The following is a 26,841-nucleotide window of genomic DNA, read 5'->3' as shown; positions in this document are numbered from 1 at the left end:
CGGGGGAGGGTCAGAGAGAGGGAGACACAGAATCTGAAACAGGCTCCAGGCTCTGAGCTGTCAGCACAGAGCCCGACGCGGGGCTCGAACCCACGGACCATGAGATCATGACCTGAGTCGAAGTCGGCCGCTTAACCGACTGAGCCACCCAGGCGCCCCTATTTATTTATTTTGAGAAAGAGAGGGTGCACATGCACAGGCAAGGGAGGGGCAGAGAGAGAGAGAGAGCGAGCGAGAACCCCAAGCAGGCTGTGCAGTGTACGTGCAGAGCCTGATGTGGGGATTGATCTCACGAACCGTGAGATCATGATCTGAGCCAAAATCAAGAATCAGATGCTGGGGTACCTGGGTGATTCAATTAGTTAAGCATCCATTTTCGGCTCAGGCCATGATCTTCTGGTTTGTGGGTTCAAGCCGTGTTGGCTCTGTGCTAACAGCTCAGAGCCTGGAACCTGCTTCAGATTCTATGTCTCCCTCTCTCTCTTCCCCTTCCCCCCTTGTTCTCTGTCTCTGTCTCTCTCTCAAAAATAAGTAAACATTAATTTTTTTTTTTTAATTCAAGATTCAGATGCCTAACTGAGCCACCCAGACACCCCTAGAATGTTTTTTCCCCGCTCTGGGTGCATAATTTTATTCTAGTTTAGGAAACGCCTAAAAAAAAAAAAATTTCTCCTTTAAAATACAGGCATGCCTCGTTTTATTGTGCTTCACTTTATTATGCTTTGCAGATACCACAGTTTTTACAAATTAAAGTCTCATGGCAATTGTGCATTGAGAAAGTCTGTCGGCTCCATTTGCCCACTTCACGTCTCTGTATTACATTTTGGTAATTCTTAAAATACATCAAACTGTCTCATTATATTTGTTTTAGTGATCTGTGATCAGTAATCTATGATGTTACTATTGTAATTGTTTGGGGACACCACAAAGTGTTATGTGTGTTCTAACTGTCCCGCTAACCAGCCATTCCCTCCCATGTCTCCTCCTCTGATCTCCTCATTCCCTGAGGCACAACAAAACTGAAATTAGGTCAATTAATAAGCCTATACTGGCCCCTAAGTGTTCAAGTGAAAAAGAGTCATATGTCTCTCATTTTAAATCGATCAAAAGCCAGCAATGATTAAGCTTAATGATTAAGGCATGTTGAAAGCCACACTAGAGGCTGGAAGCTAGGCTTCTTATGCTAAAGTTAGCCAAGTTGTGAATGCAAAAGACAGGTTCTTGAAGGAAATTAAAAGTGCTACTCCAGTAAATGTGTGAATGATAAGAAAGCAAAACATCCTTATTTTGATATGGAGAAGGTTTTAGTGGTCTGGATAAGAGATCAAATCAGCCACAACATTCTCTTAAGCCAAAGCCTAATCCAGAGCAAGGCCCTGACTCTCTTCAATTCTGTGAAGGATGAGAGAGGTGAGGAAGCCACAGAAGAAACGTCTGAAGCTAGCGGAGATTGGTTGATGAGGTTTAAGGAGAGAAGCTGTGTGTGGTTACCATGGGATTGCTTTTAACATCCTAAAGTTACAACATTGTAGTGTCAATTTATACCAGCTTAACCTCAATAACACATGAAAACTCAGCTACTTTACAGCGCTGACCCCACCTTCTGTCAGTTGTTAATGTCACAAAATTACATCTTTATGCATCTTGTGTCCAAAAGCATAGATGAATAATTAGGTTTTTAAATATATCAGTCTCTTAACATAGAGAACAAAACGTAGAGCTACAGACCAAAGTCATAACAGTACTAGCGTTCATAATTGTCTGTCTGTTTACTTTTACCGGAGATTATTTCTTCAGAAGGCTTCGAGTTACTTGTTCAGTGCCCTTTCATTTCAACCTGAAGGACCCCCTTCACTGCAGGGCCGGTCTAGTCATCGGGGCAAGGCTTTCAGCTCTGGTTGATCTGGGAATGTCTTCATTTCTTCCTCATTTTTGAAGGACAGTTTTCCCAAATGTAGGATTCTTGGTTGACAGCTTTTTTCCTTCAATGCTTTAAACACATCAACCCATGCCTTCTAGCCTCCAAGGTTTCTGATGAGAAATCTCCTCCCAACCTTATCAGTGAAAATATGATGAAAAGCAACCTTCCTCTGAGCTTTATAGATGTTAATAATGAGCCTTATCGTGTTTTACACAACACAACATTTCCTTATATGTTGTAGCACCATTTTGAGACCAGGAACTGGGTATTTTAAGTGTAGACATTACGAGCCAAGTGTAGACTATACAAGCCAAAATTACAGTTTTCTAAACTTGAAGTGAAAAGGCCACTGAACCATCTTATAGATTTTGATTTCTAATAAAGTAAATATCAATCTTGAAAAGCCCACACAAACAAACAAAAAGCCCATTGGGGGGTCTTTTTTTTTATTGAGTAAAGGGGTTTTGGGAATAAAAAGTGAGGAAACCACTGTGGTCTCAGACATCCCCAGCCATGATTGCATAATTGGCCCACTTCTTGCTCTGCCCTCACAAAGCCCCATTGTGAAGTCATGGCAAGACCTGTCTATATAAGACCCTGGCTCGGCTGGCTGTTTGGTCTTTACAGCCCAGGAAGCTTTGGTGACCTGTCGGCCTTTGACCCTAGCTAGTTTGATTTCGACTTCTCTTTTTTTCATTTTGTTTATTTATTTTTTTATTTTCATTTTTCTTTTTTCTCTACTCCTTTTCTCTCCCAATTTTTTTTTTGCCTTTTTCTGTTTTTACTTTTTTCTTTTTTTCTCCTTTTTTAGTTTTTCTTTTTCTCAATTTTTCTTCGTTTCCTCCCTTCATTTTCTTTGTGTGTGTGTGTGTGTGTGTGTGAGTGTGTGCGCGTGTGTGTTTTTCATTTGTTTTTTTTGTGTTAGCGTTTTAGTACAGTTAGTATAGTTCATATTGTTAGTATAGTTCATATTGTTAGTATAGTTCATATTGTTAGTTTAGTTCATAAGCATAGTATTGTTAGTATTGGCAAATTTTGTAGGTTGGTATTGTTGGTTAGCATAGTCCGGGTAGTTAGCATTATTTAGCGTTAGTATAGTTAGTAGGTCACCATGCTTCAGGGGCGTAAGGCCATTACCGCTGGTGAGGAGGACATCTGTATTTACGAGCTCCCCGAGACCACCAGTGACGGCAGCGTCCCCACGATGAAGCTGGCCCCGCACATCCTAACCGGGAAGCAGTCTGATGTGAAGTTCATCAGGAAAACCCAGAAGGACCCCGCTGGCCTCCAGGGACTTTGTCGTGAAGCCCAGAATATGAAGACCTCAAGTCACCCAAGTATTGTCAAGTCACTCGAGGTGATCAACACCAAGGAAACGTTAGTCCTCCTTTCAAAATATGTACGCAGAGACAACCTGTGTGAGGATTTTCCGCACCGTGGCCAAGTGACGGAGGAGGTTCCAGACAAATTCTGCCAGCTGTTATCGGTTGTGGAGTACTGCCACCAACAAGGTATGATCGGCGGGTATCAGAAGCTGGAGACACTGCTTTTTGGGAAGAAGCTGAAGGTAAAACACACGGGGGTTGGACTGAGCATCCAGTTTGCTGGCTACAAACTCCACACTTTCTGGGACAGCCCCCCTTATTCTGCCCCGCGACTCTTCCTGCAGCAAAGGGAGGACACCCCTTCCGCAAACGCTTGGAGCCTGGGGGTGGTTTGGTACTGCTTGGCCACCGGGTTTGAGCCGTTTGAGGGGGAAGTCTTCTGGGAAGCGGAACGAAATCTCGACAACAGGGAGCACAATGCTTTGATTTTCATGTCCCTGGAGAGTGAAAACATGTGGTACACGTTGACCACTATCCAGCCCACGATCTGCACACCAACCGCGGTCCGCTGCTGGAGCTCCATCGCGACCTGTTCCAGCACAGGCCTGTCCTCAGAGCGGAGTAGTCTGACCTCCGAAGGGACCAGCATAGGGACCACGATTAGCGGGCCCAGATGCAACTCACCAGCCACAAACTCCGACACCAGCAGTGAATACAGGCAGCCAGGGAGGATGTCCCTAGAGCCAAAAAATCAGGTCCTCAAACCTCTGGATAAATTCAAAACTTTGTTCAAAAAGAACAACAAAGTAGAACCCAAAGAAAATGCAAATAAATGAGAGCCATAAGAGAGCCACATGTCCGTGCCTTTATTTTATTTTGTTTTTTAACTTTAAAGGGACTTAAATGTTTGTTTTGAAACAGAAGGGACAGTGCGAGTGGGGGAGGGACAGAGAGAGAATCCCAAGTCTACTCTGTGCTATCAGCTCGGAGCCCGACGCGGGGCTCCAGCTCACAAAACAGATGGTGACCTGAGCAAGACCAAGAGTGGGACGCTTGAGCCACTGAGGCCCACCCAGGAGCCCCGTCCCTGCGTTTTAAGTGCAGGGAACGATGCTGAGCTCCAGGAGGCCCGGGGACATGGCACAGGAGATTGGCCAGGGCGATGGGTGGGACCAGATCCAGAACAGCTTCACAGGCTGGAGGAGTGTCGGTGGGATGGTGACCTGCTGGATTTGGAGTTGTAGGAAGCACAAGGTGGAGGTGGTGAAGTTTTGGAGTGATGGGGGGTTCGTGGGTCTGGAGCCGATGGCCAAGGAAGAATTCGTGAAGAAGTCTTTGGTGCAAAAAGGTGATTTTATTAAAGCACGGGGACAGGTCCCATGGGCAGGGAGAGCTGCACTGGCGTCGTGACGGGTAGCTCATTATATACCCTCAGGTTGGGAGGGGGTTAGGGAGAGGCCAGAATTCCTTGGAGACTTACTCTAGGACTCAAGCTTCCAGGACCTTGAGGGGCTAGCTGTTGCCAGGAAAACGCCATTTCTTGCCGTTTAATGAAACCTCAGCCATGAGACCCTTTAGATGGATCTGGGCAGGCCATAAGCGTGGAGGATGATTGCCAGCATATATGTTGCGGGGGTTGAGATGAAGTAGATTTGCAGGGTCCTCGAGGTTGGGATCATGTGAAGCTAAGGTTCTCTTTTGCCCCCACCAAAATGTCATCCTGTCAGGCAGCTGAGCTCCTAGAGGGAGGTCACTCTGCCTGTTTCATGGACTTGTCAATGGGCTGCAGGCAGTAAGGGAATTTAAGTTTTCATTTGCCTTAGTTTCCCACATGACCACGGCAAGCATTTAAACCCCTTTCCTTTGTTCTTGGGGAGCCAGGAGTGTCCAAGGACTAACACACACATTCCACCTGGGAGGGACGGTGCCAGCCTGGATTTTGCCCTGAGCCTGCCTTATGCTCCCTCATCATATCCCCCTGCCCCCTGAGCAGTTTTGACCCTGGAATCTTTAGGGTTGCTGCAGGCGGAAGGTCTCATCTTCTGTAGCTTCTTCCTGCTGAGCAAGGGCGTAGAGTTGTCCCTACCTATCTCGGTCAATATGGGTCAGTCAGGGAACATAGAGGGGAGTTATAAAAGGCAGAGGCAGCTGAATCCCCGTGGGCAATGTGTATGAACCTCCTTGAGTAAAAAGGATCGTGTGTTGGCTTGAAGTGATTGCAGTGATGGAGTCTTGGTACCAGGCAGAGAGACATGGGAGAAAAAGCAGAACAGAATGAGAACCACTAGAAAGATCAGCCCAAATGGAAGTCCTTTGGTAGCTGACGCACCTCCTCCAGTCCGGGAGTTTAACCAATCATTACAGGAAAGGGATTGTTTAAAGCGCCGAGTTGGAGTACTCATGTCAGTGAGAAATCCAGAAATGTTTCTGTGGTCATCTGGAATGTACACACAGCATTTTGTTTTGATGAGAGTATAAGTTACACCTTCTGCAGCAGTTAGCACATATGCCGTTCTATTTTGTAGAACTGTTTTCTGCATTCGAGTTATGTTCGTATTTAACACTATAATGGTATGTTGAGAGTCATTTAAGTCCTTAACTGTGTAACAAGTGATGTAGGTACAGCCATCCTGTAGACTCTGTTTGGTTCAGTAAGCAATCAGCTAATTAATCAGAGGTACTCTTCTGGAACCGAGAAAAACAGGGGTGACTGGTTAGAGCAAATCACAAACTTAGTGTTTCCCAGTGCTGCCAGTGAGATGTTAGATGTTGGGCGGAAAGCATCCTCAGAGGAGAGTGGGAAGAGGCAGCAGGAATGAGGTTGGTCTTTCTGGTTTGTACCTCACATGTCTGTGGTGGTCCTTTTGAATGGCCCGTTGTAAGAAGGACTTGTTAGTAGAACTTGGGGAAAGAGAATGAAAAAGAAAGTTGCCATCATCATAAGAGGTGTGAACAAGTTCACAGGAAGAAGGAGGCACATTCGTGTGCTCATGGATTTCCTGCGAAAGGGGGTACAGGTTTCATTTAGATACGGGAGCCCGTGAAGAACGCCCCTGTAACTTGACTGCAGCCCTTTTATTTTGGAGTCAAATCCCCTGTTGTATTCGACTTTCCATCCTTTGAATAAACCAGGTCTTTTGGGTTTCTATGGGGTAGGTTTCTAGTAACTGTCAGATCAGGTTTAGGAGGGACATGTTTGCATGCTTAGAGATTTATGAATTAACCCAGCCTCAAGTGGAGGATGAATAAACCACTAGCCTCTTTGTCTATTGATAGGTGAATCCATCCCATCTTCCAGTCGTTCAAATCATATACCCATGGGGTTATTATTCCCGCAGAATAACAAGCAAGAAGATTGTCCATACCTGTGCTACTGTGACAAAGTTTACCTCGAGTTGTCTAGCTTAGGCAAACAACAAACTTCTAAAGACAATCATAACTAGGATTTACCATCCCTAACGATACGTTCTTGAAACATAGTTTGTCTCTGTAAAAACCCTCATTTCCAGAGATGGCCAAATCGAGACTAATTCACTCGTAGGACAAGTCCAGCTTTAACAACCTTGGCCCAATTGTTTCCATAAGTTCAGCAAGAATAGTGATGGATCATAAGGATCTTTTCAAGTCTGCTCTGCCAGAACCTTTTATCAGGAATCTCCAGACTGAACTTTTTGTAGCCTCTCCGGGCCAGAAGCCAAGCCAGTTACTTCTGTCAGACAGGCCTGCAATATCTGTGGAATTGGGCAAATTCCTCTTCACGAGGTCCCCGAGATATCCTGAGGTTCCTGCACCTGCCAGGAAGTGACATTCTTGACTCACCTGGGGAGGCTACTGGGAACTCTGGAAGCAAGGTATCGGGTCAACATTTCCAAGGGGCTGTATGGCTCCATGTTTCCCAAAGTCAACCTTGGTCCCTTGGAGCTACACGCTCACACCTCTGAGTCTGTGCATGGCTCTCAAATAGGACGTCCCAGTCAAAGCCTTGGTAAAAATAACCAGTATTTCCAATGGTGTCCCGTTCCAAGGACTTACGCAAATGAGTACGATTGTCACGAGAGAAAGGATACTCACTGGGAGGGTGTGAATGTCAGAGGGTTTAGGTAGAGAGAAAAGATAAACGCTTCTGCTCACAAAGGAATGCTTGATGACATTTCCGTAGATCATAGCTATCTTAAGAGGAAGTTTCCTTCACCAGAAAGAGCAAACATCGGAGAACCAGCAGTGTCTCTGACAAGAGTCCCAAAACTCTGATCTTCCTCAGTTCGTTCAGTCCCACGTTCCCAACTCTTGTTCAGTTTGATTGCGGCTTTTTAATTCTGAATTCTGGACATTCTTACCCGTTTTCATGTTCATCTTAAAGACATCAAATACCCGTGTTTGTCCACAGAGCCCTTTTTCCGAATCGAGAGGTCCTTAAGGATGCAGCTGACGAGGAAACTCAGTTATTTCTGCGACACATAACACTTCAATAATCAGACTATCAAGTGACGACCTTATGCCAAAACACTGAAAACTTTAGGAATCGCGTGTAGAGTGGGGGTAGTTGCAACATTTACCCGTGCAGTACAGCCCAAGGTTTACCATCATTTGATAGAGCTTTTCTGAGTAACTTAACATACCAAATGAAAAGGCCTACCTGGTCAGAAAGACTTCATTTACAATTGAAATCTTGGGAAAGTCTGCTAAAACCTTAGAAGGTTATGAAGCCTGTCCCAAATAGGATTGCAGGTCATTACAAACCTTACAACTTTATTTATTCAACCAAGGTTGAAGGTGGCAATGAGAGATCCAACAGGCAAACGTGTAGCATCGTAGAGCTGTTAGCAAAGCCTAGCTCCTTTACCAAGGACACGTTTTCACTTGAGGTCATCAAAGACCTGATCTTTAGAAAGCTTTAGAAAGCTTTAGAAAGCTTTGGTTCTCCTGGCAGACAACTGAGAAAAAGAACCTTGTTTCCAAAACAGACAAACCTTATGTTTAGGAATCAATGCTTGAGCACTCGGTCCTATTTGGGAAAAAAAAAAAAAAAAAAAAAACTAGATGTCCAATGAACTTCATCTCCTTTGTCATGCAGAAAGACAACTTTAAAGTTTCAGGTTACTGAGGCGCCTGAGACATTTAAAGAAAACTTTAAAGTTTCAGGTTACTGAGGCGCCTGGGTGGCTCAGTGGGTTGAGCATCGGACTTCTACTCAGGGCTTGACCTCCCGGTCTGTGAGTTCGAGCCTCACGTCAGGCTCTGTGCTGACAGCTCGGAGCCTGGAGCCTGCTTCGGACTCTGTGTCTCCCTCTCTCTCTAGCCCTCCCCCGTTTGCTCTCTTTCAAAAATGCATAAATGTTAAAAAAAAAAAAAAAAACAACACAGCAACAACGAAACCTTAAAGTTTCATGTTAGCAAAGACTTTGAAAGCTATCTTAACCTGTGACAACTTTGAACCAGGCACAACTAACCATTATTTTAAGTCATCTTTGTGCTAACAAATTGCAACCGAGATAAAATGAGCTTCTCTGACCTTTGGTAAACCTTGGTAGAAAAAACGTTTTCTATTTAATGCTGATAAGTCTAAAGACAGGTCCGCCAAACTTAGGTGAGTTTCAACACTGGATTGTTTCACCTGCGTCCACTTAAAAAAAGAAAATCCGTTTGTTCTCCCGGTATGCCAGTGGGGGGCGGGGGGGATCTGGGGCGGGTGGTCCCAGGGGTGCTCTGGGCTCCTTGACCTGGAGGGTAGGAGAAGGAGCCGGCGGTGCCCGAGGCACTGAGGATGGGATAGGAACCAGGTACTCAGGCCACACCCAAGGTGGTGCAGAAACAGGAGGAGGGGGAGGGGAAGGCAGAAGAGGTGAGGTGCCAGCAGAAGGCAGACAAGGACAATTTCCTGGTTCCAACCTCATCAGCTCTGTCAGAGGCACAGATGCCATGTTTTCTGTTCCTCCAAAGTGGAAATGGGCGATCTGGGTCAGGCCAGAGAAGAGGGGAAAACAAATGGAGTTTTAGCAGCTGCTCGGGAATATTCCTTCAAGTCCCCGTCCCAAGGAAGACTAAGCACACGTGGCTCTAATCATAGCTGTGAAGCCGGGAAATAATGAGGGAGAAGCCCTCACATCTAGTAGGAGGAGGAACAGAGAGAAAGAGTCCGCGTCCCCTTTGTCAGGGATGGCCTGTGTTTCCTCCCTTAACCTGGGTTCTCTTAGGAGGAAGGAGACCTGTTGAGACAATTATCATCCGGTATATCAGGAGGGAGTTTCCTGACCTGGTTTCTGAGCACGTTCCCCGAGGGGCCCCAGGGTCCGGGTAGCCATAAAGGCCTGGAGGTTGGTACCTCATCCCAAGGGAGAATCTTTGGAGACTGAGGAGAAGCCCCCATACTCCTCCCAGAGAGAAAAGTCGAAAGGAAAGAGAGAGAGGCTCCGTTGCCGCTGACCATGCCCCCGACTCCTGGGTGGCACCCCATGCACACGGTATGTCAGAGCTTCCTGGTGTCATCGCTCCCCGAGGCGTCCCTCGAATAAAATCTCCATGACCGCCAACTGGCCGACTGAGGGCTCCTGAAGGAGGGATGCTACCATCCCCCACTTCCCCGTTGCATTCTAGACTGCAGACGGGTGCCTGGCGAATGGACCGAAATACCTTACCCCAAAGGCCGTGCCTGAAAAGGGCCCTGATGGTCATGTCCTGAGTCCCTGGTCTTTGAAAAGCATGCCACAGAGGCCAGGCTCCAGGTTCTTGAAGAACCTGCCGTTTGTAACCCACGGAAACACTAGAAAAGTTTCACAAGGGGGAATCAATTGCCCAGTTTTGTAATGTCAGTAGTAGTTAGTAGAGGACATTGACAGAAAGCGGCACAGGTGGAAATCCATCATGGTCCAAGTGACAGTCCCACCCATAGAGTCTTCACAAGCAACTCCCCTAGGGAACGGTCCCCAGTTGGGTTTTAATTCACTCAGGTACTGGTTCCCGCCGTCTCCCAGTGGAGCTGTTGGGCCAGAGGTGGCTAGTCCAGAGTTGTGGAGGGGATCACCTTAGACCCCTGACGAGGAAACCTCACTTGGGAGTCTTAGGCTTCGTGGCTTAGGTGGCTGTCCCGTGCCCTACGCAGACAACGTTGTCTAAGGACAGGAGTGAAGACAGGACATCAAGTTTCTGGATCTCATTACCATCCCGGCCAGGGCTGCCCTTGCAGCCAAAGGGCAGGCGCTCTCCTCCCCACAGAGTGGCCGGGGCTAGAGGGTGGCAGCCTGCTCAATCGACAGGAGAGTGTTCCAGTAAGACCACACTCCCCGAAAAGCCCCTGAAATGAGAGTGAAGGAGGAAAAGAGAAAAGTAGAAGCTTGCAGGATGATTGCCAGCTTCTATCTTGGGGGACTTGAGAGAAAGGAAGCAGACTTCCTCGAAGGAAGGATCCTCGAGGATCCTCGAGGTTGGGATCATGTGAAGCTAAGGTTCTCTTTTGTCCCCCACCAAAATGTCATCCTCGGGGCAGCTGAGCTCCCACAGGGAGGCCACTCTGCCTGTTTCAAGGACTTGTCAACAGGCTGTAGGCAGTAAGGGGATTTATTTTCCACTGGCCTTACTTTCCACACATCACCATGGCAAGCACTTAAACCCCTTTCCTTTCTTCTTGGGTAGCCAGGACTGTCTGGGGTTATCAAACATATTCCAACCAGGGGGGCGGGAGGGGTGCAGTACCGGCCTGTATTTTGCCCTCAGCCTACCTTATGCTCCCTCATCACAGGGCACACCATCATGGTAAGGCCCTCCCGTTTTGCCGACTCCCATAGCCACAGTCCTTCCCCAAACCAGGAGGTACAACAGGTCAGTGGCAGGACAAAAGACTGCCGGCGAGCCCGCTATACCTGCCGAACTCTTCAAAGAGAAGCCGAGGCCCGAAGGGCACCAGGAGACAGAGCACAAGGAAAAAATGCCAGACAGTCTCCCAGCCAGCCTAGAGTCCAGGATCCCCAAAGGGAGCCCAGCCCCCTAGCGGAGCCCTGGAGCCTTCTCCTCCAGCTCCAGTTCAGCCCCGCCCCGCCCCCCCCCCTCCACTGGAGCTCGGGCACATCATCCGGCAGCAACATCCCCAGCACTAAGCTGAGCCCCAGAGGGAACCGACGGGGCCCAGCCTCTGTCATGGGAACAAGGTCCACCGCCAGTAGTGAATACTGTGAGCCATGGACAATGACCCCAGGATCCCGATTTGGCAACACGAGCCAAAAGGGACCGGTACGAAGGTTATTCAGATTCTTAGTAACAGCGTTTTGCTATGTGACACCTAAAAAAGGGAATAAAATCATACCCCTTTGACCTTAATAAATATCATCAAATAACACCATTTGAAACCTACACTGAAGGAAGACAGGAAGCTGCACCGAAGGAAGCAGCTGAGCCACAGTCCGTGTCTTTATTTTGTTCTTTCACTTTACCTGGGTTTTATTGTATTTGATTATTCTTTTTATCTGTTTATATTGGTTTAATCCATGCCCATTGTAGTTTACAAAGTGAAAAGACAAGTACCTTTGTATACAATATACAGACACAGCGTCGCACAGTGGGGCCCGGGGGGGGCAGAGGAGACCACTTCCCTGGGAACAGAAGTTCTAATGCCAGGAATGGATCTGGGTAGAAGGCTGGGCAGCCAGCCATGCCAGCCCCTGCTTAGGTCAATTCCCATTTCCTGGGTCTCCCCTCTCCCCCCAACTCCTAAAAAGAGCCCCAGAGATAACACCAAGGATGGGATCCTGTCCCATTGGGCGAGTGCCCGCGTCAAGAGAAGAAATATACACCCCTGAACACATAGCACGTGGGAAGGGATACCGTTTCAAAAAACTTAAATGAATATGTACTTAGAGAGGGACAGTGTGAGTGGGGGAGGGACAGAGGGAGAATCCCAAGTCTACTCTGTGCTATCAGCTCGGAGCCCGACGCGGGGCTCCAGCTCACAAAACTGTGAGATGGCGACCTGAGCAAGACCAAGAGTGGGACGCTTGAGCCACTGAGGCCCACCCAGGAGCCCCGTCCCTGCGTTTTAAGTGCAGGGAACGATGCTGAGCTCCAGGAAGCCCGGGGACATGGCACAGGAGATTGGCCAGGGCGACGGGTGGGACCAGATCCAGAACAGCTTCACAGGCTGGAGGAGTGTCGGTGGGATAGTGACCTGCTGGATTTGGAGTTGTAGGAAGCACAAGGTGGAGGGCCACACCATCATGGTGAGGCCCTTCCTTTTTGTTGACTCCAGGAGCCACAGCCCTTCCCCAATCCAAGTTCCAGCCATCTGGGGCGGGGGGGTCTTCTGGGAGGCGCCAGGACAAATACCGAGCGGGGAATGCAACTATGTTCTAGTATTTGCGACCCTCAAATGAGAAACCCTTTGGAGGAAATTGATGAGCGTCCACCCAAGCAAGAGAGCAGAGTTCAAAGCCGTTATGAAGGACCGATGGGAAAATATAGGGCAGGAGGAAGGACTCAGTCCTTATGTGGAGCCAGGCCATGACACCGAGGACCCCCCGGCTGCCTCAGGTAATGACAGAGCAGAAGGCAAAACGTCCAGGCAGTCTCCCACCAGCCTAGAGCCCAGCCCTCTCCTGGAGCCTCATTCCAGCCTTCTGCAGCTCCAGCATATTCTCAAAGCGGAGCCTTTTGACTTCTGTAGGAACCAGCATCATGAGAACCATTAGCCCGGCCAGGTGTGACCCATTCACCACAGACGCAGACACGCACGGCGAACGCTGGGAGCCAGGGAGCACGTCCCTAGAGCCAGAAAACCGCTGTGTAGAAACTGCATACGATTGAAAAAAAAGAGTTTTCAAAACAATAAAATAAAACCCAAATGAGAGAGCCACGGCTCCATGCCTCCATTTTATTTTGTTTTGTTTTGTTTCATTTTCGAAGTTTAAAGCAACTTCAATAAATACTTGTTTGAAAGAGAGGGACAGTGCGAGTGCTGGAGGGGCAGAGAGAGAACCCAAGCAGCCTCTGTGCTATCAGCTCAGAGCCCGATGTGGGGCTCCAACTCACAAAACTGTGAGATCACGACCTGAGCAAAACCACGTGTGGGATGCTGAGGGATGGAGGCCCACCCAGGTTCCCCGTCCCTGCATTTTAAGTGCAGCGAAAGATGCTGAGCTCCAGGAAGCCCCGGGACAGGTGCGGGACACTGGCCAGGAGTCGGACCCAAACCCACGCGGGTGTGTGTGATGCAACGTGGGTGCACCGTGTGGACACGGTGGCCCGGGCAAGCAGATACGGTCCCGCGGACAACGGGAATGTGCACACCCCTCAGAGTTCTCTGCAGTGGATTCCCATCAAGAGGGTATCTCGTGTCCGCGGCCTACAAGAGGAGAGGCCACCCGAGCTGCGGGTCTGTCCTTCTGTCGCCAGCTGGGTGGAGCTTTAGAGACTGGCTGCTTTTCCTGAGGCATCTCTCTCCTCCCCTGCTCTTGTGTTTTTTGTATGGGGAGGAGGGAGGCCGTTATTCCAAATCTTGTAATGAAGTCGATGCCGCAGGAAGGTGTATCACAGATACTCTGTTTGCATCCTCGCCGCACAGAATTGGGGCCGTGCATGTCCCGGTCGGAGGAGTGTGGAGTGATGTAGTCCTAGGGAATTCACCAGAACAACTAAATGGAAAACTCACCTAAGGGACTTGTCGTGGGAGTATTGCAGGGCAGAAATGCAGACTGTGGAGGCGCCTGGGTGGCTCAGTCGGTGAGTGGGCGACTTCGGCTCAGGTCACAATCTTGCAGTTCCTGGGTCCGAGTTCCTCGTCGGGCCCTGCGCTGATGGCTCGGAGCCCGGAGCCTGCTTCAGATCCTGTGTCTCCCTCTCTCTCTGCCCCTCCCCAGCTCTCACTCTGTCTCTGTCTCTCTCAAAAATAAAGAAATGTTAAAACAAATTTTTTTTACAGAAATGTAGAGATTGTGGGGCGCCTGGGTGGCTCAGTTGTTTAAGTGTCCCAATTTAGCTCAGGTCGTGACCTTGCAGTTTGTGGGTTCGAGCCCCGCGTCGGGCTCTGTGCTGACAGCTCGGACCCTGGAGCCTGCTTCGGATTCTGTCTCTCCCCCTCTCTCTGCCCCTCCCATGCTCATGCTCTGTCTCTCTCTGTCTCTCAAAAATAAATAAACATTAAAAAAATTAAAAAAAAAAAAAAAAGAAAGCAATGTAGAGATTGTATCCTACCTTCCTACACTAACATTGCCCCACATTTTCAGAAGGGCCAAGGGGAACATTTAGGTCCCGTGGCCTATGTTGCTTATGACCAAGACTTCACAACAGGGTAACAAAGTCCTGAGAACCAGCCTGTGTGGGAGTGGAAATGGTGTGGGGGTGGGCCCCCAAAGTAGCTTAGGGGTCCCAAACGTTGCAGCTGAGTCTCCACTGTAATGCAGGAATCTAGCTTTTCCATATCCCGCATGGGGAGGGATCCCCCCCCCCCACAGGAACCTGGAGGGTTTTCACACCAAAGGAAGCTGTACACATACAGGACAGAGGTGGGGGGAGGCAGGCAGGGGTGGGCGTTTGGAGCAGCACCCCTTATTTCCAGGACCACGCCCACTAGTGCATTTTGCTCTGCATCCCCAAACTTGAATGTCCCCTAGCTCAGGGCCTGGGAAGCAGTCTACTGGGAGCACGGGATGCTCCACCAATGAGACTTTCTCCTGTGAGCTCAGGGCCCCTGGCTGCCTCTGGTCTCCTTAGTCCAAGCGGGTTCTTGGGGACAGTCTTCATGTTCTAAAGAGTGGGGACCAACGTGACGACTTCCGCAACACAAGACACCTTTGGCTGCAGGTGCACAGTGGGCTCTGGGTGGGGAGCTTCAGAGACAGTCATCGCGTCCCTCAGCGATTTGACACCCCTGGTGGGTTCTCACCTGCTTCCTGAATTATGAAATTACTTCATGCAGCTTATGTGATGAACAGTCTCTCGTAAAACATGAACTCAGGGTAGAGAGCGGTCAGTGCCGAGAGAGGACATTAAAGGGGATGTGGCAGACGTGTCCGTGTGGCTCCCGGTGGCATTATCCACTACTCGGAGTAACCAGACACCGGACTTTGGTCTGGCCGCCCAAGACCCTAGGGTTCCTGGCATCCTCTGCGGCAGGGCCGGTTGAGTGACCAGACTCTCCCCCCTGGATGGGACGGGAAGCGATTTGTCCTTCTGGGGTGTCTCCTAGCAGAGAACCAGGCCCTTTGTGCTTCTCTCCCTGTCCTGCTGCTGGGAACGCAAACTCCCACCCTGGCCCCAGGGCGGCTCCTCTGGGATGACAGGGCTTTGGGGAGAGGAGCTTCCTGGGGCAGCCCTGCCAGGCCAGCCCTGGACCGTCTGCCTGTAGACCGAGCCGGAGAGAGATGCAAACTCATGCGGGGCACCTCCGTGACAGCAGCTGAACCTTGTCGTAACCAGGACAGCAGTCTTGGGGCAGACTTTTCCGTGTGCTTCCTTTGGGCCAGGCTGCTCCCAGAACCGCAGCGCTCCGAAATTCTCAGCCCTTCCTTCCGTGGGGTGAACAGCCAAGCTCGGCTCTAGCCCTCCCCTCTCCAGGGACTTCCCTGGAAATGCAAGAGGCTCCACGCTCCCAACGTAAGGAGTCTACCTCGTATCTTCAGGGACTTCATCCTCTTCCCTCCCACACCGTGCATTCCCACCCTCCGCCAGAGAGGTAGCTGGCTTTGAAATAGGCTGTGCTGACTCTCGCCCCGCTAATAGCTGCGGATTCTAATTAAATAACTCCGGGAACGGGCCGTCTCGCGCACGGTGTAACTTGATTATTGCTCGAAAGATGAGTTTGGAGCTGACAAGTTCCCTGCGAAGCTGACAAGCTTAAAAGCTGAATTTGACAAACCGACCAAACAGCAAGCACGGTAGGAAGGTGGAGCCCGGGACTTGGGGACGACTGGGCCTGAGCTCTCAGTCTGGGGAGACAGATACCGAGGACTTCGCAGGTGCCTGGTCTGCTCAGGGTCATTTCCTATACGCCCTCCGCTCTTACGGAACCTGCCATTTTATGGGGGGAAGGACTTCTAATAACATTAACTTTGCTGAAGATGTCATGACAACGTATACAGTCCATTTGTTTGTTACTCTTAATTGTCTGCAAAGGGTCTGGTAGTGCTGCTTTCAAATAAAGTGTATCTAGAGAAAATCTGAGGTTCAGTAAGGCCTACAGATCAGGAGACGATGCCTTTGAGAAGAGTTTGTTACTCACGGTTCCCAGGAGAAAGGGGCACGCCACACCGTGCAGGGCCACGTGAAGAAACCCCAGGAGGAGGGACAATTGTGACAGGCGCCTTACTTGTGGTTTCTGCAGGAGGGAACAAGCAAGGCAGGTGACACGCTTAGGATTGGCTAGTGTGGATAATTTCAGGACCCTGGGGCCTGGGTGGGGGCTGTCCCGAATGATCTGGTACCTGGCCCGGGGGTGATTACTCCAGGTAGACAGTGGCCCGGAGTCGGAGAGTCTGACAGCCTGAAAGGAGGTGGGGGGGTGTGGGCTCTGCATTGGTCGTTTCTATTTGGCGAGTGGGCCCCTAGAAGGAGGATTCTTCCTGGGGGCGGGAGGGGGTGGTGACAAGCCAGAGAGGTCAAGTCAAAGTGACTCGGCACGCGACCTGTCAGGCAGACAGACGCATGCACACCGGCCTCATCTTACATGTCACCTTCTCGGAGGAACCATCCCCGCCTACCCAACCCCCAGTCACAGCGCCCCCCACCCCTAGTCTCCCTTGCCATTACCAACTTCATCCCTTCGGGGCATTCAGGGCTGCACCCCTGCTCAAGCACCCAGGCACGGCTCCCCCATCCGGAGGAAGAGTCCTCATGCACAAGGGCACCAGGTCCTGTGCAATCTCTCCTCCCATGATTGTTCCCCCACGCCCCAGCCGTGGCTGGCCCCCAGCCTCCTCCAGCCCCACCCTGGCACTTCTGAGCCTCCTGACTCCTGCCTTTCCTCTGCCGCGCATGCCCCTTCTAACACAGTGTGCTCACTGTCTGCCCTCCACAGTGTCTTTGCCTCAGGAGCAGGGCACAGAGGTATCTGGGGGTTGTTTGTTTGTTTGTTTGTTTGTTTGTTTGTTTGTTTTGTCTCATTCATTGCTGGGTCTACGCCTAGGTCGGTGCCAGGCACACGTAGGGGGTCAATAAAGGGTGAATAAACAGCCCTCAGCACTACCCAGGACATTCTGGTTTGTGGTCTACAACATTCACTCACCCGGGGCACATTCACTGAGGCCCTCTTATGCCAGGCTGGTTCCAGACACCAGGGCACAGCGGTGGCTCAAGCCAGCAGGGGTCTCCATTCTCATGTAGCCAACGGTCTAGTGGGAGAGACGAAAAAAAAAAGAAGTGACGTGTACGCCAAGTCAGGTGGCGGCGTATAGAGTGGAGAAAAATAAAATCAGGAAGGATGTTGGACACAGTTCCTAAAGGTGTTTCGGGAGCAAGTGATGCACTGGGCAGAGTTCCAGGTTGCGAGAAGAGCAAGTGCAAAGGCCCTGAGGCACAGCGGGACGCCCGTGTCTTAATTATTAGTGTGGAATCTTAGCTTTGTCTCGAGTCTGTATTTTGTGCCTTCGGTACTCCTTGGTTTCACCTTTCTAGCTAATTAGCCTGAGTCTGCGTTATCACTCTGTTGAACTCAGCCAGCCCCCAGGGGGCAGGTACAAGTACACGTGGGGATACTGAGGCCACCCTGGGGGATGTTGCTAGGAATGATGAGCAGTGTCCGGGAGCAGAGGACAGAGCAGGGCTCCCATGCAGCCGGCTCAGGCTAGGTGTGGCAGCGAGAGGGCCATAAGGACAGGTGTGTGGCAGTTATCACACTACAGCCCTCCCACTCAGGGTGCCTCGCGTTTCCACCCGGGCCTGGGCTGGCTGCTCCTCCTTGCTCTCTGTTGGATGGGCACCCATTTGTTCATTCGTTCATTCGTTCATTCACTTACTCATCATCATGTATTCCCATTGCTTCCCTGTGGCCAGATGATGGCTCATCCTGGGAGACCCTCCTCCTCGAAGCCCTTCTTGATTCCCACCGCCTTCCACAGCCCCCTCTGGCCTCACCGAGACCCCCTCCGGCACAGGGCTGTGATCACCCTGGTTCCTCTCCAGTCCGTGAGCTCTCTAAGGGCTCTGGGCCAGATGCAGAAACAGGCTGAGAAAAATGTGACGATAGATAGAATACTGAATAGACACAGGCCACCTGTGGGTCAAGCCCACCTCCTCCCTCTCTCTAGGACCAGAAGGGCTCCATCATTAATAGGAGCCGAGGGACCTTCTCTTACTTCCGTGCTCATTTACACCATTAACAGTCTGGATTTTTTTTTTCCAATTTTAATTTATTTTAAACTTTGAGGACATGTCAGGATGGTACCTCTCGGTAATGAGAAACTAATTATCACTTCAAGGGCGGGAATCCATCTGTTGTGTCTGAGCCAAGACAGGACAGTGTGGAAGCTCAGGACGCTGAGGAGACGGCTAGGGGGCCGGGCCTCGGGGCAGGAGACAGATGGAGACGTGGAGACAGGGCTGCCAGGACGTGGGTGGAGCCGGGAGGAGGGGGGAATCTGGGAGCTTCCACACATGGGGGCGAGTGCACCCAGCGTCACCTTCTGTCCCACCCCGCTGCTCCTGCCTTAGCATGCGAGCCCTGTCGCCCCCATTGCATCCCACCCCTGGGCCTTTGCACAAGCTGAGTCCTCAGCACCTAGCAAAGCCCCTCCCCCTTCAGGACTCTGCTCTTCCGACCCTGCCTGCCCACTGCCCACCCCCCACCCTGACACACTCACCCCATCTATACTCAAATCACCTGATTGTAACTGCCTGATGACCAGTCTCCTGGGGACATGGTCTGCTCTTTGAGAGGCAGCTTTATAGACTGGCAGACTGAGGTTCTAACCCCTATTAATGTGCATGACCTCGGGCAAGCCCCTTGTCTCCCTGCAAGTGGGCCTGGCCACAGCCACCTCACAGGATGCTGTGCTATACATGAGCACATGTGCCATACATGAGCTATACATGCCAGAACTGGAGTGTTGGGCCGGACGTCTGCTGCTGTGTGCCCTCAGTGTTGACCTTGGGACCACAGACACCCGCTGGCTGGGGTCTGCAAATGCCTGATGGAGGGCCGTATGAGGGACTGTTAGGGTGGATCTTGGGAAGTCAGAAGCCGTGGCATACCTTGGGGACACTTCCCAGAGCTCTTGTTCCCAACTCCTGGCCCACCTCCTCCCCTTCTCAGCTGCCTCTGCAGGGCCGGCCTTGAGGGCTACCTTCTCAGCCCATTGACACCCCTGGCCAGGGACTGGGGCAGGCTGACATGGCTGTGGCTCATGCCCAGATGAGGAAGTGAAGCTCCATGAGGCAGCAGGGAGGAGAGCAAACTCAGATGACTCCAGGGGCCGAGTCTGGAGAGGCAGGGGGAGCTTAGGGAGCAGTGGGGACTGTGGAGGTCTGGGGACACAATCTCTGTCCACAGGATGGCTCCAGCTCAGCCCCAGAAGAGAGCGGCCCGGAGGGAATGTCCCCCAAGCGTCTGGATCTTCTTTTTTTGTTTATATTTATTTTCTTGACTTTATATGCAAGTTAGTTAGCATATAGTGCAACAATATCGATTCCTTAATGCCCCTTACACATTTAGCCCATCCCCCCTCCCACAACCCCTCCAGTAACCCTCTGTTTGTTCTCCAGGTGTAAGAGTCTCTTATGTTTTGTCTCTCTCCCTGTATTTATATTATTTTTGCTTCCCTTCCCTCTGTTTTGCATCTGAAAGTCCTCATAGGAGTGAAGTTAAAGGAATTTGGCTTTCTCTGACTAACTTCACTTAGCATAATACCCTCTAGTTCCATCCACGTAGTTGCAAAGGGCAAGATTGCATTCTTTTTGATTGCTGAGTAATACTCCATTGTATGTATATACCACATCTTTATCCGTTCATCCAAAGATGGACATTTGGGCTCTTTCTGTACATTGGCTATTGTCGACGGTGCTGCTGTAAACATTGGCGTGCATGTGTCCCTTCAGAACAGCATACCTGTATCCCTTGGATAAATATCTAGTAGTGCAATGGCTGGGTTGTAGGGTAGTTCTATTTTTAATTTTTTGAGGAACCTCCATACTGTTTTCCAGAGTGGCTGCACCAACTTGCATTGCCACCAACAATGCAAAAGAGATCCTCTTTCTCCGCATCCTCGCCAACATCTGTCGTTGCCTGAGTTGTTAAGGTTAGCCATTCTGACAGGTATGAGGTGTTCTCTCATTGTGGTTTTGATTTGTATTCCCCTGATGATGAGTGACGTTGAGCATTTTTTCATGTGTCGGTTGGCCATCTGGATGTCTTCTTTGGAGAAGTGTCTATTCATGTCTTTTGCCCATTTCTTCACTGGATTGTTTGATTTTTGGGTGTTGAGTTGGATAAGTTCTTTATAGGTTTTGGATACTAACCCTTTATCTGATATGTCATTTGTAAATATCTTCTCGCATTCTGTTGGTTACCTTTAAGTCTTGCCGATTGTTTCCTTCGCTGTGCAGAATTTTCCTTTTGATGAGGCCGCAGTAGTTCATTTTTGCTTTTTGTTTCCTTGCCTCCAGAGACGTGCTGAGTACGAAGCTGCTGTGGCCAAGATTAAAGAGATTTTTGCCTGGTTGCTCCTGGAGGATTTTGATGGCTTCCTGTCTTATGTTTAGGTCTTTCATCCATTTTGAGTTTAGTTTTGTGTATGGTGTAAGAAAGTGGTCCAGGTTCATTTTTCTGCATGTCGCTGTCCAGTTTTCCCAGCACCACTTGCTGGAGAGACTGTTTTTGTTCCATTGGGTATTCTTTCCTGCTTTGTCAAAGATTAGTTGGCCATACATTTGTGGGTCCATTTCTGGGTTCTCTATTGTGTTCCATTGATCTGAGTGTCTGTTTTTGTGCCAGTTCCATACTGTCTTGATGATTACAGCTTTGTAATACAGTTTGAAGTCTGGGATTGTGATGCCTCCCGCTTTGGTTTTCTTTTTCAAGATTGCTTTGGCTCTTCAGGGTCTTTTCTGGTTCCATACAAATTTTAAGGTTCTTTGTTCTAGCTCTAGGAAGAATGCTGGTGTTATTTTGATAGGGATTGCATTGACTATGTAGATTGCTTTGGATAGCATTGACATTTTAGCAATATTTGTTCTTCCTATCCAGAACCATGGAATATTTTTCCATTTCTTTGTGCCTTCTTCAAATTCTTTCATAAGCTTTCTATAGTTTTCAGTGTATAGATTTTTCACCTCTTTGGTTAGATTTATCCCTAGGTGTTTCATGGTCTTTGGTGCAGTTGTAAATGGGATCGATTCCTTGATTTCTCTTTCTGTTGCTTCATTGTTGGTGTATAGGAATGCAACTGATTTCTGTGCATTCATTTTATACCCTGTGACTTTGCTGAACTCATGGGTCAGTTCTAGCAGTTTTTTGATGGAATCTTTTGGGTTTTCCATATAGAGTATCACGTCATCTGCAAAGAGTGAAAGTTTGACCTCCTCCTGGCTGATTTGGATACCTTTTATTTCTTTGTGTGGTCTGATTGCTGAGACTAAGACTCTCAATACTATGTGGAACAACAATGGTGAGAGTGCACATCCCTGCCGTGATCCTGACCTTAGGGGGAAAGCTCTCAGTGTTTCCCCATTGAGGATGATATTAGCATTGGGTCTTTCATATATGGCTTTTATGATCTCAAGGTGTGATCCTTCTATCCCTACCCTCTTGATGGTTTTTATCAAGAAAGGATGCTGTCAAATGCTTTCTCTGCATCTATTGAGAGGATCATGTGGTTCTTGCCCTTTCTTTTATTGATGTGATGAATCCTATCTATTGTTTGCAGATATTGAACCAGCCCTGCATCCCAGGTATAAATCCCACTTGGTCGTGGCAAATAATTTTTTTAATGTATTGTTGGGTCCTGTTGGCTAATACCTTGTTGAGGACTTTTGCATCCATGTTCAGCAGGGAAATTGGTCTATAGTTCTCCTTTTTAGTGGGGTCTCTGTCTGGTTTTGGAATCCAGGTAATGCTGGCTTCCTAGAAAGGGTTTGGAAGTTTTCCTTCCACTCCCCTATTTTTTTGTAACAGCTTCAAGAGAATAAGTGTTAACTCTTCCTTAATTGTTTGGTAGAATTCCTCTGGAAAGCCATCTGGCCCTGGACTCTTGTTTTGGGGGAGATTTTTGATTACTATTTAGATTTCTTTACTGGTTATGGGTCTGTTCAAATTTTCTATTTCTTCCTGTTTCAGATTTGGTATTTATATGTTTCTAGGAATTTGTCCATTTCTTCAAGAGTGCCCATTTTATTGGCGTATAATTGTTCATAATAATCTCTTATTGTTTTTATTTCTGTTGTGTTGGTTATGATCTCTCCTGTTTCATTCCTGATTTTATTTATTTGGGTCCTTTCCTTTTTCTTTTTGGTCAAACTGGCTAGTGGTTTATCAATTGTGTTAATGCTTTCAAAGAACCAGCTTCTGGTTTCATTGATCTGTTCTACTGGGTTTTTGTTTTGTTTTGTTTTGTTTTGTTTTTTGGTTTCGATAGCATCGATTTCTGCTCTAATCTTTATTATTTCCTGTCTTCTGCTGGTGTTGGGTTTTCCTTGCTGTCCTTTTTCCAGCTCTTCAAGGTGTAAGGTTAGGTTGTGTATCTGAGACCTTTCCTCCTGTCAGAGGCCTGGATTGCTATATCCTTCCCTCTTATGACCGCCTTTGCTGTGTCCCAGAGGTTTTGGGCTGTGGTGTTATTTTCATTGGCCTCCATGTACTTTTAAATTTCCTCTTCAACTTCTTGGTTAGCCCAATCATTCTTTAGTAGGATGTTCTTTAGTCTCCAAGTATTTGTTATCTTTCCACATTTTTTTCGTGTGGTTGATTTTGAGTTTCCCAGCATTGTGGTCTGAAACTATCCATGTTATGATCTCGATATTTTTGTGTTTGTTGAGGATTTATTTGTGTCCCGGTACATGATCTATTCTGGAGCAAATTCTGAGCGCACTGGAGAGGAATGTATATTCCGTTGCTTTAGGATTTAAATTTTTTTTAACGTTTCTTTATTTTTGAGACAGAGAGAGACAGAGCATGAATGGGGGAGGATTAGAGAGAGACGGAGACACAGAATCTGAAGCAGGCTCCAGGCTCTGAGCTGTCAGCACAGAGCCCGACGTGGGGCTTGAACTCACGGACCACGAGATCATGACCTGAGCCGAAGTCGGACGCATAACTGACTGAGCCACCCAGGCACCCCGTGTTGCTTTAGGATTTAATTTTCTGAATATATCTGTGAAGTCCATCTGGTCCAGTGTGTCATTCAAAGCCATTGTTTACTTCTTGATTTTCTGTTTAGATGATCTGTCCATTGTTGTAAGTGGGGTGTTGAAGTCCCCTACTATGATGGTATTATTATCAATGAGTTTCTTTATGTTTGTGATTAATTGACTTATATATTTGGGTCCTCCTACATTTGGAGCATAAATCTTTACAATTGTTAGGTCTTCTTGGTGGATAGACCTTGTGGATAGGTCTTCCTTGCCTTGGAGGGCCCCAGGGCATAACGGATGGATGACACGTTTATGGGGTCACATGTGTGCCCCTCTGCATGGGTGAGCATGGCACAGAGCAGAGCCCTCCTCCCTCCCCTCCCCATGTCCTTTCCCTTCCCATCCTCTGCACCCCCCTGGTGGAGCGCTGGAGTGAGCAGGAGTTCTGAGCCCCCCTTTGGTTTGTTTAGCCAATAAGCAAACTTCCTGAAGTCCTGAAGTCATACATAGCACGGTGGATGGGGAAAGGCAGAGGCTCTGGGGTCACACCCTACCCCACACCTCACAGCAAGCCCCCACTCACTTCCAGCCTCTGCTGTCTTTTCTGGAGAGTGGGACACAGTCAGCCCCACCCTCGAGCTGGGGGCATCCCGTGTACATGACAACACCAGGCACCGAGTCATTTCAGGCCCCCTGGGGCCTCCGGCTGGAAGCCAGGCTGAGGGCGGGTGGGACTGGTGGGGGCCCCAGGGTTGCAGATGTGACACAGTAGCTGTCTAAAGGACCAGGCTGAGGGTGTGCGTTCTAATATCCAGAAACAGGTAGCTGCCACTACCAAATGCACGAGTTAAGGTCGTGTTTGCTCTCTCTTGTCAATTATAATCATCCGTTTGAATAGAGGCCACCAGAGTTTTATTAGCGACATTATTGGCTGTCACAGAATGGCTCTACTCTGTTCCTAAAGTGCCCGTACAAAACTGCAATTTCCCCTCTGCTCCCGCACTCACTCTCATGCTCAGCATCTCCTAGGAGCTCCCCATAGCCTAAGGCCTGCCCCACTCCAGGCCTAAACTGGAAAATGAGGGCCTGCCCACCTTTCCCACCTGTGCTGTGTTCCCATGGTAATGAACCAGCAGTAATCCTGAGCACCCAAGCTGTCCCCACACCTCTGCACCTCTGTGCCATTCCTTCTGCTCTCCATCCCCTGTGCTTTGAGCCCTCAGCTCCCTTATCCACTTGTCCCTTAGAGCTGGATGGTGTCAGATGCTCACATAGTAACCTTTGTCCAGCCCGCCCTGCCTTCTTCCTGTGGATGCTCCACTTGGAGGAATCAGGGTTGGTCCAAGCCAGTCACGGCAACCACTTTTCCTGCAGCTGGTGACTGGCTGGGGAAGGGGCTTGGGACCCAGTTCTGGCCAATGAGGTATTAGAGGAAGTCTTTGGGGGCTTCTGTGAGAGATTCTCCTTCCTGAGAAGAGGTGAGCAGGGTTCATGAAGGTACCCCCTTGCTTCCCACTTGAGTGCTAACTGTGCAGATGTGATGGTCAGAGTGGAGACAGCCACACGGCAACCGTGAACCAGTGACACCAATATTCTGTTAACGGTAGAACGGAGAGGCAGGCGGCACCTGGGTCACTGATGACATTGTGAGCCACCAGACCACCTCTGGACCTCCCATCTCTCACATCGTCATTAAACATTCAATGTTAGATGCCTTCATAGTTTAAGCCACTCTTGGTAGGGTTTTCTGTCGCTTCAGCCAAACACATCCAACTGATACAGCCTTCTAGTGTCGGTTAAAATTTCTCTGTTCTTAACTAGTTCCCCAGCAGACTTGGATCTCTGCCCCTGTCCCTGTACTCTACACCCATGAGCTATGGTGCTCTGTCTGTCTGGTTGGCCCATTCATGTTTGGTCTGTGAACACCTCTGGGACAAGCCTCTGCCTTTTCCTCTCTGGCCAACCTGAGCCTGCATGCCGTGGGCCTTCGGGTCACCCCAAGGACCTCACCACACCCTCTCCTCCCCCATCATGGCCAGAGCCTCCAGCCATCATGAAGCCTTCCAGTTCACTTTGGCCCAAGCACTGCTTCCGGACCCCGAGGGCTTCGACAGCCTCTTCAGTGTAAAGCGTGAGGTCTTCTCTAAATAGAGCTTTCCAGCTGTCAGCTCTTGCCTCGTGTGTCCCTTCAAGTGCTAAGCTGTTGATTTCTTGTCAGCTTGGCCTCTCCTATGGCAGGCACGGGAGGCCACAGTGCACAGAAAGGAGTGCACGAGTGAGACATGGAAAGTGCAGTGATGGATACATCCCATTCCAAACCGAGTGAGACTCTTGGCATGTTCTGGAAAAGACCTCGGGTGTGCAAGTCGGGCGTCAGTTCCCCAAGGCTCCAAGGAAAGAGATGTCCCAGGCATGGTGGAGGGGTGAAGGCTCTTGGCCTCCCTTGTAGCAGCTCCCAATGCCGGCTGTGAATGAGGGACTGCCCTGTTGTCACATGAGCAGGACTCTGCCAAGGAAAGCAAGGGACAGAGAGGGATTCTAGTCCTCGGGGAACTGGGAAGGTGTGTTAGTGCTGGGGAAAGAAGGTCCCATTGCTTTTTTGAGTCTTGTAACAGGCACATGACAGTTACCAAGTCTCAGGCACCCACAGAATGCCAGGCGTGGGGCCGGGTGCCCTGACACACGGACAGGCCATACCATGAGGCTTCTCAGGCTGCACACAGCAGAATCCGGGTGTGCAATCTGGGCTCCACACTTCCAAGCTATAGCCCTGTCACCTCCTTTCTCTGAGCCTCCGCCACGTCCTCTAAAATGGGGTCATCAGTTGCTACCTTAACAGGGTCGGTCCTATGAGGATTAATTTGGGTAATGTGACTGGCCCAGCCTATGGCAGGCCGCCAACAGATACGGTTTGAATCCATTTGGATCTCCAGGTTAGACTGTGGAGTTTTGCACTGTTATGTCAAAGTCCCCCTTGAACCTAGCCTAAATCCATACTGTCACAATTCCAGGATGCTCCATTTAGACAACTTCAAGGAGCAATTGGAGTTGTTGTTGTTGTTGTTGTTGTTGTTGTTTTTTGATAGCCACTGAGTGACAGAAAAACCAAAGCGGCCTAAACAAGCAATCAAATGAGGCAGGAGAGAATAATTTATGTACCTAAGAAGGCTAAGGGCAGACAGTTCTAGGCAAGGCCGTACCTGGGTGCTTGATGACATCAGTAGCAATCATCTTTCCCGACCTCGTGGCCTTGCTTACTTTCCTCTGTGCTGGTGTCATTCTCAGCTGGGCTTTTCTGTTAGGAAAGCAAGATGGCCCCCAACAGTCACCTTCAGC

General features: G+C 49.3%; 2 long non-coding RNA genes across 3 annotated transcripts; one reads left to right on the top strand and one right to left on the bottom strand.

Moving 5' to 3' along the window:
• Nucleotides 1-4,238: 4,238 nt before the first annotated feature.
• On the top strand, nt 4,239-13,084 carry LOC123606072. Its single transcript, XR_006716080.1, has 3 exons — nt 4,239-4,269; nt 4,501-4,506; nt 12,215-13,084. It is a non-coding gene; the product is annotated as an uncharacterized LOC123606072 (long non-coding RNA).
• Nucleotides 10,031-26,833, bottom strand: LOC123606068. Of its 2 annotated transcripts, none has more exons than XR_006716075.1 (4): nt 26,706-26,832; nt 17,450-17,555; nt 16,448-16,543; nt 10,031-10,537 (listed from the first exon to the last, which is right to left on the bottom strand). It is a non-coding gene; the product is annotated as an uncharacterized LOC123606068 (long non-coding RNA). The 2 variants fall into 2 exon arrangements; XR_006716076.1 differs by lacking the exon at nt 10,031-10,537 and adding an exon at nt 13,227-13,841 and having other exon boundaries at nt 26,706-26,833.
• Between the last annotated feature and the right edge of the window lie 8 nt (nt 26,834-26,841).

The sequence above is a fragment of the Leopardus geoffroyi genome, chromosome A2 (genome assembly GCF_018350155.1).
Source record: "Leopardus geoffroyi isolate Oge1 chromosome A2, O.geoffroyi_Oge1_pat1.0, whole genome shotgun sequence".
Lineage (NCBI taxonomy): Eukaryota > Metazoa > Chordata > Mammalia > Carnivora > Felidae > Leopardus > Leopardus geoffroyi.
This window is presented reverse-complemented; position numbering and strand designations above follow the sequence as displayed.